Consider the following 12,435-nt stretch of genomic DNA (forward strand, 5'->3'; position numbering starts at 1 on the left):
GATGTCTACATGCCCTGGTTCAAAACCAGAGTGGTCCTATCCACCATCCAGTGTGCTTTGTTGGCGTCAGAGGTGTTTGGAGAATCATTTCTCATTTTGGCTCTTGTCAAGAAGCCCCAGTAACATCTGTACTTCTTTAGGCATCTGAGGGAAGCTTAAATTTCTCTGTTTCTTCTCACAAACTTCTACAGATCCGGGTATGGCATCTGCTTGGCTCACTACAGAGTGTGGTGAAGGTGACACAGAATACGACTGGCACCCAGCTGCCTTCTGATCAGGACATACTCAGCACTCACTCACTTAGAATGGCAAACTGGAGAATTACAGTCCTCGGCCATTCTGCGGAGTCACTTTTTCTCACATCTACATTTAGGACCACTGGCATTGGCATCAGTAGATTTAGAAAGTGTCTACTCATAACCTGTAAGGTTACTGAACAGCCAATTGCAAGAATGCTACTGGGGGGCTCATTTATACTAGCAGTAATATCTGTATGCATTTAATCTAAACCTGCAACTGTGGTGAAAAGAAGACTTTGTTTTAAATTGAATATCTCCTGGTGAGGAAGAATTCCTTCTTGTCACACTGTTTTAAAGTAGTCCAATAAATATCAGTCTACTTGGAGTGTGAAAGACATGTTTGTTAGACCACCGAGAACTGCAAGAAAACCAGAAAATATCCAAAAGGGTCAGGCAAGCAGTAGACCTTCAACACAAAGTTAGCCAGTAGAGTTTATTAAGAGCAGAAAGAGTAGGAACAGCAGAATAAAAAATGAAAATATCAATTGATCAGACATTTACATGCAATGTTACACAGGTGGCTCACTGATCTGCATTGCGGAAATACTTTTGTGCACGTCAGCATACATTTTGGTTAATGTAGCTCTTTGAGTAGTTCTTAAAACTTAATCATTTCTGGATGAATGTTCAACCCTGCGTGTGTCACTGCTACAGCTTGTGCTTCAAAAACAGTTTTCATTCTCTATCCACCTGTCCTGGTAAGGAGTGAGGTGGGAAGTTCTTGAGATGGACAGATGCTGGACCTTTCTTAATTTATTCCTGGGCTCTCCTAAGCCAGCTGAAGAAAATACTTCATCCAGTATACCCTGTGGCGCTCCTCAAGTCTTCTACTGTGGGGACATTTAGCCATGGGTATCATGTCCTCATCTGTAAACCACTTCAACAGACTCCTGTCAATCCAGAGAAGTAGCATGTCTACAGTAAGCTTCTCACACTTTCAGAGACTGTGAACCAATGAGGTACTGTATATGTATGTCATTTTCCCTTTTATAATATTTGTTCATTAGAAATGGATGCCATTTAACTTTAGTTGAAATAACAATTGTAAACATTAAAACCAAAAAGTAAAAAGTGAGTTCCCCAGGAATATTGGGTATCCATATTTTCTCGCACATCCAGTTAGGACAAGTTTAGAGTTATCAACAAACCCAACCTCTAGGTCCTTGGAAATGTGGGTGGATGACATGAGGAGAATTTAGAAACTCAGTATGGTAATACAGTACTGATGTTTCAACAGCAGCAAAAAAAACAAATAATGGCTAAAAAAATTAAACAGTGTAAAAAGATCATCTCTCGATTTCACTATTTTTCCTCATTTTTCTTTGATGCCTCTTCAGAACAGAAAGATAAGCCCCCAGTTACTCCTGCAGTCACCCTGTAGACAAACAAATGGCAGCACATTAGGATGTGTTAACAATACAATGAGCAGCAGTCACTGACATGGGGCCAGATGATAGAGTTAGGTGGCAGAAAAATGGCAGACCTAGAATATAAAACACCAAAAGAGGTTTTACTGCTATAAATCAACTAAATACACAATGTGTTAGAATGAGATGGTGAAGCAGTTTGTAAAGTGCATCTTTACTTGAAAATAAAAATAAAAGCAATGAGTTACTAGAGCACTTGACGGTATTCAAAGAAAGGAGATTTATCGATCAACAAAGGTGCTTCTTTCAAAGACCAACAATACAATGTCACTTTATAGGCAGGGCTGGCCAGAATGGGCTACTTAGAAAATGTTTCTGTGAGTAAAAACACATATCAGTTAGATGGGGTGCAATTTTTGGGGGGCTTCGTAGAAAATATATCACATTTGCAAAAATCTAATCTGGAAACTTAAACTAATGCAGTGTCGAATAATTTTAATATAAAAGTCAACTCTTCTCTGTTATCACCTTAATGCATCAACTGGACATTGAGTTATACTTAAATATAGCAGAATGTAATTCAAGGCCAAAGACATACTATATGTGAAATGTAGTGATGCAACATGTGAATCTCTAGAATTTGATATAAATGGTGAAGACCTTATCAAGTTTGGAGAGTGAAGGCTGCTGCAGAGACAGAACATTGTAGTTGGTGTGGCTCTCATGTACTTCTGTCTCTATGTGTTTTCATGCACACAATCAAATTAGAGAGAAGTCGAGCACAGTGGTGGTGCAGCAGATGATAAAAATTTTCTTTTGAAACTATAATGTGTGTTTGAGGATTCCAGCAAGAAGACAACAGACTGCCTCAAATGACACCCTCACCGTTCTCAACTGCAACATTTTATGAAACAAAGACAACAGTTTAGTTGTCAGTCAGCCATTTTCCAACCCACTATATCCTAACACAGGGTCACGGGGGTCTGCTGGAGCCAATCCCAGCCAGCACAGGGAACAAGGCAGGAATAAACCCCGGGCAGGGCAACCAGCCCACCGAATGGCCCACACACACACACACACACCAAGGGCAATTTAGGATCGCCAATGCACCTAACCTGCATGTCTTTGGACTTTGGGAGGAAACCCAAGTCGACACAGGGAGAACATGCAAACTCCTTGTCACCACAGTTTAGCTGTGTTATTGGTAAATATGACAGCTGACCAAAATGGAAAGCAGGAAAGAAAAGAATGCAAGAAAAAAGAGGATGAAAGGTAAGATACAAGTTAAAGTAACTGGCTGTATTTTCCAAACAAGTGAGTACAAGGAATAAAAAATCTATGTGGTTACAGCCATATTTGATATAGCTTGATGTCTGTAGAGTGAGCAACCTGTTATCAAGGGTTTTTGTCCATTGCTCCATGCAATTTGTGTACTATGCAGTAAAGCTGTCAGTGTTAATTGAACTCTGACAGTACTAAAAAAATGGTGGGACTCATGTTAAACACTCATCGTATATGGGATTTTCTATGAAAATCATTGCTTTCCTCTATTTTCTATTGTATATTGTATGGTCAAAAATACATCACTTATTTGCTGGTTTCTAGTGCCATCAGGCACTTCTGGAGTCATCTTTGGGATGGGAAGTTTGACAACCGTGATTACAGGACCCAATAATTCACACACTCACACTAGGCCAATGCAGAGACTGCAGTTTGTCTAACTTGCACTATTTTTAAGGTCTGAGAGAGAAACCCAAACAAATGTGAGGACAAAAAACCAACATGGAAATCAACCAGGCCTGAGATTTAATCTATAATTCAATGACTCTGACCTCTGCCCCATCCTGTTCCATTCTTTTACCTAAACTTGAATTTACCATCTGTACAATAAACTTATAAAACTGTGTGATTTAATGTGAATTAATAGAATTCAGCTTTAAATATTAAAAAAAAATACCCTGAAGAGTGTCATTGCTTAAAATTGAATTGCATCATCAAATAAGTTTCTGGTATTGGTCCTGTCATATTTTGAATGCCAAGGTTAGAAGAAGCATTGAACTAATTTTAGAACTAACATATAAACAGAACAAAAATACTGACAGAGAAGCTGGCCAGGTTTGGGGCCCTCAGTGGTTTCATACAACACAGGTCAGGATTTGGACATTAGAAGTCAGGGCAGTGTGTGCCCTGGCAAACAGCAACTCTTGCAGCCTTTTACAGCAGCACTAGGCTCACTTCAGCTGGGAGCGCTCTTCCTCAGAATTACCCAGGGACATCTGCAAGATTAGCAAATGGCAGTTCACCCCGTCTTCAACAAGCTTTGCTTGCTCTCTGTCAAAGAGCTGGATGGCATTTCTGGGAAGGACAGTAGAGGCTACAAGAATGTATATTAAGAAACCACCAGTCTGGAGGCGTTTATGTTGCGTGAGGCACCATTCTACTTATCAAAATACAGGGGGGGTCTCTACTGTTTAGGCAAACTAGACAGACCATGACTAAGGAATACTCAGACTTAGTATAACTGTCCAACTCCCATTAATCCAATTATATTGATTCAGATTTACTTTGCATTCTAGCGAATGTTTGGTTTTAACTTCCTATGACCTACATGAGCCCTGCATGGGTTGTCTTCCACTTCTAAGAGGCCCCCATAACAGGAGGTCCATTGAAAGGACATGACATCATCAGCAGAGAGCAATGCATTGTGAAAACGGAGGTCACAAATGTGTATGTATCTTCATCCAGAAAACAACTAAATCTGGACCTGGATAAGGTAATAGCAATGAGTTCCATTTTGAGATGACCAAGGAAAGTTGGAGTTACCTACTAGTCAGATATTTTTATTTACAAGTTTATTAGCACTAAAGTGGAAGAGCCAGAGCAGTGGACAGATGGGCAGCTAAACAGTTAAACAAAATGTCAGCCTAGTGGTGTGAATTTGGTGACTTTTTAAGTATCAGGTCCTACAGTTAATTCTGAGCAGGCCAGAATCCTGATACCAAACATGGTCAGGAAAGCTGGTAGCTAAAATATTGGCCCACTTAATTATGGACACATCAGGGATCTGTTGGAAAGTGCAACTGCCTTTAGGGGTTGTAAACATATGTCTAGAAAGGAAGCATGCACCATGTCTGCATGTTCCCTTGAAACTTATTAAATATCTCAGAACTACTGAAAACACACAATACATCTTCCACATTAAAACTGTGATGTTGTGAGAATTCTACAGTATTCTGTATTTTGTGTGCATCATTAAAGGGCATTTCTACCCCAGAATGCCTTATCCAGACAGATCTCCCATCAGCATTTGCTCCACTAACTCTGAGCCCATCCAAGATCATAGAGTCTAATTCATAATGGTCTGAAACCTCGATGGGAGCAGCACCTTTGTACTTTTATCAGTTTGGAGTGAGCATCATGAAAAGGGATAAAATGGAAGCAATGTAAAGAAATCTTACTTGGGCAGTGGTGAAGACGTAAACACTGCAGATTCATCCTGGCTCAGGTTTAAAAGTTTCTCCATGCTGGAGCTTCGTGTTTGGACACCCAAAGGCTCTCCTGAGGTTTGCTCCCTTGTCTTCGCTGTGTCTGTTGTCTGGTGAGGACGTCTGCCAAAATTCAGTTTAAAAGTGAGCCAGTAAAGTAACCACAGCAAAATCAACAACACAGGAGTTTAAATAGAATGTAAAAAGGCATGAGTGCTTAGACTATATGAAAGAAGTTGCCATATTAAACGTACATCCCTCCTGTAGGTCAGGCTCTGCAGCTGATAAGGCAAAAAAAAAATTGTGGCTCAAAAGACACTCAGTCTGAATTTGTGTAGGAAATCAGGCAGGGGCACGACAGCATAGGAACCAGAAGCCAAGTACTTGCTGAGAAATCTGACATAGTTTTCAAGAGATAAATGTGAAACTAATAGTTTTTCTGGCTAATTAGGAACTCATTTAGTTTAAAATAGACAATACACAATGTATGTAAATAATGAAAGACAAAACATGACAAAATCCCCAAGCATAATATGAATGTATTTTTTCATTTACTCTGTTTTTATGGGTAGCCTTGGAGGATGGATACTTAATTGAACAAAAGGCTGGTTTCAGGGTTTGGCTGTAAGGTGCCCCAAAACAGGACAAGGTAAAGGTTTTTGGGCACATTGTAGCCAAGTCCATATAATTCTTTGCACTAAATGTAAAGAAAATGCATGTAATAATGCAAAATCGAGTAGTCCTAGGATAGCAGCTCTTCCGTATTTAAGGCATTCTAGGGTCTGAGCAGAGAATTACCATCACCCAAGCCTTCAAACTGTTCTCTGTGCACACAAGTGTTATAGTATATATATAGTTTGATCCATAAATATTTGGACAGACACAACTTCTTTCTAATTTTGGTTCTGTACATTACCACAATGAATTTTAAATGAAACAACTCAGATGACGTTGAAGTTCAGACTTTCAGCTTTAATTCAGTGGGGTGAACAAAACGATTGCATAAAAATGTGAGTCAACTAAAGCATTTATTAACACAATCCCTTCATTTCAGGGGCTCAAAACTAACAATTGACTCAAAGGCTATTTCATGGGCAGGTGCTGTCAAGTCCGTCGTTCTGTCTTATCAGTTAAGCAGATAAAAGGCCTGGAGTTGATTTGAGGTGTGGTGCTTGCATGTGGAAGATTTTGCTGTGAACAGACAACATGCGGTCAAAGGAGCTCTCCATGCAGGTGACAGAAGCCATCCTTAAGCTGCGAAAACAGAATAAAACCCATCCGAGAAATTGCTACAATATTACGAGTGGCAAAATCTACAGTTTGGTACATCGTGAGAAAGAAAGCAGGCACTGGTGAACGGAGCAATGCAAAAAGACCTGGACGTCCACGGAAGACAACAGTGGTGGATGAGCGCAGAATCATTTCCATGGTGAAGAGAAACCCCTTCACAACAGCCAGCCAAGTGAACAACACTCTCCAGGGCTTGGTCGGCGTATCGATATCCAAGTCTACCATAAAGAGAAGACTGCATGACAGTAAATCCAGAGGGTGCACTGCAAGGTGCCAGCCACTCATATGCCTCAAGAATAGAAAGGTTAGATTGGACTTTGCTAAAGAACATCTAAAAAAGCCAGCACAGTTCTGGAAAAACATTCTTTGGACTGATGAAACCAAGATCAACCTCTACCAGAATGATAAAGGCAAGAAAAAAGTATGGAGAAGGTGTGGAACAGCTCATTATCCAAAGCATAGCACATCATCTGTAAAACACGGTGGAGTCAGGCAGTGTGATGGCTTGGGCGTGCATGGCTGCCAGTGGCACTGGGACACGAGTGTTTATTGATGATGTGACACAGGACAGAAGCAGCCGAATTAATTCTGAGGTGTTCAGAGACATACTGTCTGCTCAAATCCAGCTAAATGCAGTCAAATTGATTGGGCGGCAGGCATTTCATGATACAGATGGACAATGACCCAAAACATACAGCCAAAACAACCCAGGAGTTTATTAAAGCAAAGAAGTGGACAATTCTTGAATGGCCATGTCAGTCACCTGATCTTAACCCAATTGAGCGTTCATTTAACTTGTTGAAGACTAAACTTCGGACTGAAAAGCGCACAAACAACCAGCAACTGAAAGTAAAGCCGCTGCAGTAAAGGCCTGGCATAGCATTAAAAAGGAAGAAACCCAGCATCTGGTGATGTCCAGGAGTTCAAGACTTCAGGCTGGCATTGCCAGCAAAGGGTTTTCAACCAATAATTAGAAATGAACATTTTATTTCCAGTTATTTAATTTGTCCAATTACTTTTGAGCCACTGAAATAAACGGATTGTGTAAAAAAATACTTTTTTTGCCTTACATTTTTAGCAATGGTTTTGTTCAACCCACTGAATTAAAGCTGAAAGTCTGCACTTCGACTGCATCTGAGTTGTTTCATTTAAAATTTATTGTGGTAATGTAAAGAACCAAAATTAGAAAAAAAGTTGTCTCTGTCCAAATATTTATGGACCAAACTATATATATATATATATATATATATATATATATATATATATATATATATATATATATATATATATATATATATATATATATAATCTTCATTTGGATCTTGATCTTTGTTTGTCCGTGAATGAATTAGAAGAAGCAGCACTAGATGGCAGTAGAGAGACAGCTAAAACATAGGCATTGCATTAAGAATCTCCTCCAGGCTTATACTACTGAAGACTGCAGTACTCCAGTCACACCTCAAAACACAGACATTCAAACTAAACAAATTGTTGTGCTTTAAATTAACTAAAGAGATCTTCATTTAGATATTGATCTTTGTTTGTCCGCAAATTCCACACATGCGTAGACCACCTTCCAGTTTAGTACGTTGTTGTTACTCATGGATGTCAACAATCTGCCGGAATAACGAAAGGGGTGGTGGACAGTGTTACGCTGGTTAGTTCCTGAGGCCTGGTTAGAGAATGAGATTACCGAAGATAAAAGGTACGTGCCTATGTAACATATGAGTGAAAGAAAGACAGTGGGTAAAATGAATGACAACGTACCAGCACGTTCTGGAAATTATTATTGTTACGTTGTGGCTGGCGAGTGCTGCGCGTCTCACAGTTGTACCGTGGTTTGCTCACATGTTAGTGAAGTGATCCCTATTTATGCTTTAAAGAGCCTGGATACCTATGTATCTCCCTTTTATAACCATTATTGTGTATATTGCCTTACTCTTTGGATTGCCACAAAGCAACCTGCGAGATTGGAGAAAGGTTGAGAAGACATCGTGAGAGGAAACAACAGCGTCGTGAAAACGAGATGGATTGTGAACGGGCAGAAGCAGAAATGCTCCTACACCACCACATAATTACGATTCGGACAGTGATTCCGAGTAGGCCGTTCCGATCGAATCAATATCCAAGGGTTTTCTTTTGTAATTTTGTTTCCCTTATAAAAAATCATAATGGTGTGCGACGAAGGGCCCAGTTCACGACTGGCAGCCGCGTTTAAACAGTGAGCCCTTCACAGACAACTTTAACATGCGCAACGTAGTTGGCCGCACATGGCTAGTATTTATATATTGTAATAATAACCAGACCAGAGTCACAAAAATGTTTGGGGATGGCCACCCCATATATTGAAAAAAATCACCAAAATAAAGAAAACATGTCTTTACAATGCAGAGATCAAAACTGGACTGATCTAACAGTGGAGGTGGAAGAGGTGGAGTCAAGGAGGCCAGAAAAGGAAGTGATATCTGTAGTAGGTGGGTTCTGGATACCAGATAGGATATCATTAGAGAGTGTCAGAAGTGACATCATCAATGGGTGGAGGGGAGGCGGCACTACTGGGAGGTACGTTCTTCACTTAGCCTGCAGAGGGACAAAAAGAGAGAGGATTAGATGACAGCACCAACTCCTGGTCCAGCTGATAAATAACACTATCTGAGCCTGTAAACCATTTCCCATGGACACGTGTGTGACGTGGCACACTCCTCAGCCCAGACCTGTCAGGTTGGATGGCCCTAATGGAGAGGTTGTGAGCTCAAGAAAGAGCATCAGCATTGATCTGGAGAGAACTCCGGTGATAAAGGACAGAAAACTGAAAAGGATGGAGGTCTAAACACCACTGAGTAACATGGTTGTTCAACTCCTTAAGCACCTCCATCCACTGCAAAGTGGCATGATAAGTGACAAGGGCCAACTCACGGACCAGGAGGTAGTGCCTTAATTGTGTTACTGTCCATTTAATCGCCAAGGCTTCCCATTCCACCGTTGCATGCCTGGTTTCTCAGTCTGGAGAATAAAAGGGAGAAAGAAGTTAAGTGCAATCAAACCTGATGTCAATGTAAGGGTATGCTTAAGATCACAAAATGCAGTGACTGCTTTGTCATCCCACACCACATGGTTTGGAGCCCATTTCTTTGTTAAATCTTTCAAGGGCGCCACTCTATCATAGTATGGGGGAACAAACCAGCTGTTGTACTCAGCCAACCCAAGAAAGGATTGGACCTGTCTCTTGGTGTTTGGATGGGGCCATTTCAAAATGACATCTACTTTAGAACACTGTGGTTTGACCTTGCCCCCACCCACTACTTATCCTAAATATTTGGCTTCAAGTAATCCAAAGAAACATTTCTTCTAATTAATTCGGAGTCAGACTTCACCCAGAGTTAGGAGCACCCTAAGTGAATCACCCACCTGAGTCTGCTCTATGTGTTTCTTCCAAGTGTTGGAACAGATGATGATGTGATCCAAATAGGTGGCACTATAGGTGTTGTGGGAATGTACAACTCTATCCACCAAACGCTGGAACTTAGCTGGTACCCCATGCAACCCAAAAGGAAGAACATGATATTACCAGTGTCCGTTAGGGTAGCTAAATGCTGTCTTGGCCTTTGTGGAGCCCATTAATGGAATTTGCCATTACCCTATCATCATGTCTAGCCTGGCCAAATATTTTACTTTCCGGAGTCACTCAAGGAGGTCGTCCACGCACGGCATTGGATAAGTGTCAAACTGGGAGACTTGATTAAGGTGACAGAAGTCATTGCAAAACCTCCAACTTCCATTGGGTTTAGCTACCAAGACAATGGGGCTGGAACAGGGACTATTGCTTTCTTCAATTACACCTAAATCCAGCATGTGCTTGATTCAAGCTCCACTTCTGCACGCTTTGTCACCGGGAGATGGTATATGCACTCCCTGAAGAGGTGTGACCAGAACATCATGTGTGGGTGGGCATTTGGCTTGTCTGGGGGCATCCATCCATCCATCCACATTTTTGTAGGGGGGTCAAATAATAATAACAACATAGTTTTTTATAACATATAAAAGCAAAAATTGTGGCATAAATCATAACCTATTGTTCAATTAAATTAACAGAGGCAATGGAACTTGTATTATTATTTTTTGTGAACAAATATAGAACTACATCTACAAGCAAGAACAGAAACGTAGCTCATTGTAGTCATTAGGGAGGCTAAAGGATATCAGTTTCCAGTTTTTAACTTGGATATTATCTACAGGACTAGTCTGCGGTTACTCTTGGCAAATTCTAGTAGAGAAAAAGCTTTCGCATGCAGCTGAAGATGCACCAATGATGAGTGCTGTGACATGTAGCGAATGCAACATAGGGAAGGCCTCTTGGTGCTACTGAATGCATTTGCATGCTTCAGAGAGATTAGCATCAGCTGGCAGTTTATTGATCAACATTGCTTTTGCCACAGCAATTTCATTTTGCAAGCTCATGCTGTTTTGCTCTGTGCCTGCAAGTGCCTGAAGTGGTTTCAGGAGAGAATGATCAAGAAATAATTCTGATTTTGGCAGGAGAAGTGATGTGGCCCTCAATAATTCAACATTTCTCTGAGAGAATCTTGTCTTCATTTCCACAATAGCTCTATCAAGAATGCTGAACATAGCCCTTTTAAAAGTCTGATTAGGAGCAATTTGTTCATCAGTGTCACCATGCCCAAGCGTAGACATGACAATACTATCATCAAGCTGTGAATTAACTTTCCGTTTCCTTTTGAGCAAATTGGTAGGCCTACTTTCACACTGAGAGAAATGCTCCTCCCAGAATGAGTCGCATCTCATCTCCTTCAGTGTGGCCAGTGAAGCTGTCACCACCTCCCCAGCCGTACACAAGTCCATTGCATGTGCCTGTAGAATTGCATTGGCTGGTTTCAGCACACCAAGCACATGAAGGAGGAATTTTCCTGTATTGAAGAAATTCTGCTTTTTTAATTGGGTCAAAAGACCACATGCCTCTATGCAAATGTCAAAAGGGGCAATGTCAGCCTCTGCTACCTCTGAGAGAAGCCCCCTTATAGCTTCCTCATTGTTGACAATGGACTTAGTGACATTATAATGACTGGTCCATCATATTTCTAGAAGTCTCTTCAGTGTGGGTGTATTGTATGTGTGTGAAACATAATGTCTGTGACAAAATGTGTTCAATGAATTTGACCAGTCAAAGAACTTCTTACCAGAGGTTCTGATTCCATTGCATGTATCACTGGTAAATGGAGGTGGTGGTTTTAGCACTGTACATATGGAATATACTTACCAACTTTGTTTTGTAACAAAGCCTGGACACCACCCCTTGCCCCAGACATGACAGAAGCACCATCAAAACACTGACACACTAAATTGTATGGGCTGTAACCTAGCTCAGAGAGATGTGACTGAATTTGGTTACAAATATATTCAGCATCAAGCTGATTCAGTTCAATTAAGCCAATCAGGTGTTCTTCCGGGATGGAGTTCTGGACAAATCTAATCACTACAGACAAATTCTCAGTGTTACAGCGATCCCTGGTACCATCACTTTTAATGCAAAATCCAGGAGAGTCAGCTTTTTCATATTTGGTCCTGCATATCTTTTACCACCATTTTGGCAAGAGTCTCAATTATTTCATTTTGAATTACATCGGATGTAATTTCTTTTGTCTTTGTCTGGGATATATTTTACAATTTCTGCAAGTTTGGCATCTTTTTTGATTGTGTAATCAAAGAACTTAAGGAAAAGTCCCTCCTCCCCACCTTTGTGATTGTGACCACGCAGAGCCAGTTCATTGACTGCAAGGAACTGAACGGCCTCCCCAATGCTTTTCACATAATTTCTATTCTTTTCTATCTGGGTTGGACCCAGTAGTTGAACTGTGCTTTCACCCGTTCCTGCCCGGCGCCGATACTCTTGCCATGCAGACATGGGTCTGACGTGCAGGATACTAGACACGTGTTTGTGGAAGCAGCCTCCGTCTTTTTCTAGAGCTTTTTTCCAAT

At 40.8% G+C, this 12,435-nt stretch overlaps 1 long non-coding RNA gene across 1 annotated transcript in view; it reads right to left on the reverse strand.

The window, feature by feature from the left end:
• Nucleotides 1-718: 718 nt before the first annotated feature.
• The window catches only part of LOC120536534, a 29,146-nt gene continuing 17,429 nt past the window's right edge, over nucleotides 719-12,435 (reverse strand). The window contains exons 3-4 of the long non-coding RNA XR_005635126.1: nucleotides 5,125-5,274; nucleotides 719-1,674 (exon numbers count right to left, since the gene is read on the reverse strand). This is a non-coding gene — a long non-coding RNA (uncharacterized LOC120536534). The remainder of the gene's footprint in view (nucleotides 1,675-5,124; nucleotides 5,275-12,435) is intronic.

Source organism: Polypterus senegalus, chromosome 10, assembly GCF_016835505.1.
Source record: "Polypterus senegalus isolate Bchr_013 chromosome 10, ASM1683550v1, whole genome shotgun sequence".
NCBI lineage: Eukaryota > Metazoa > Chordata > Cladistia > Polypteriformes > Polypteridae > Polypterus > Polypterus senegalus.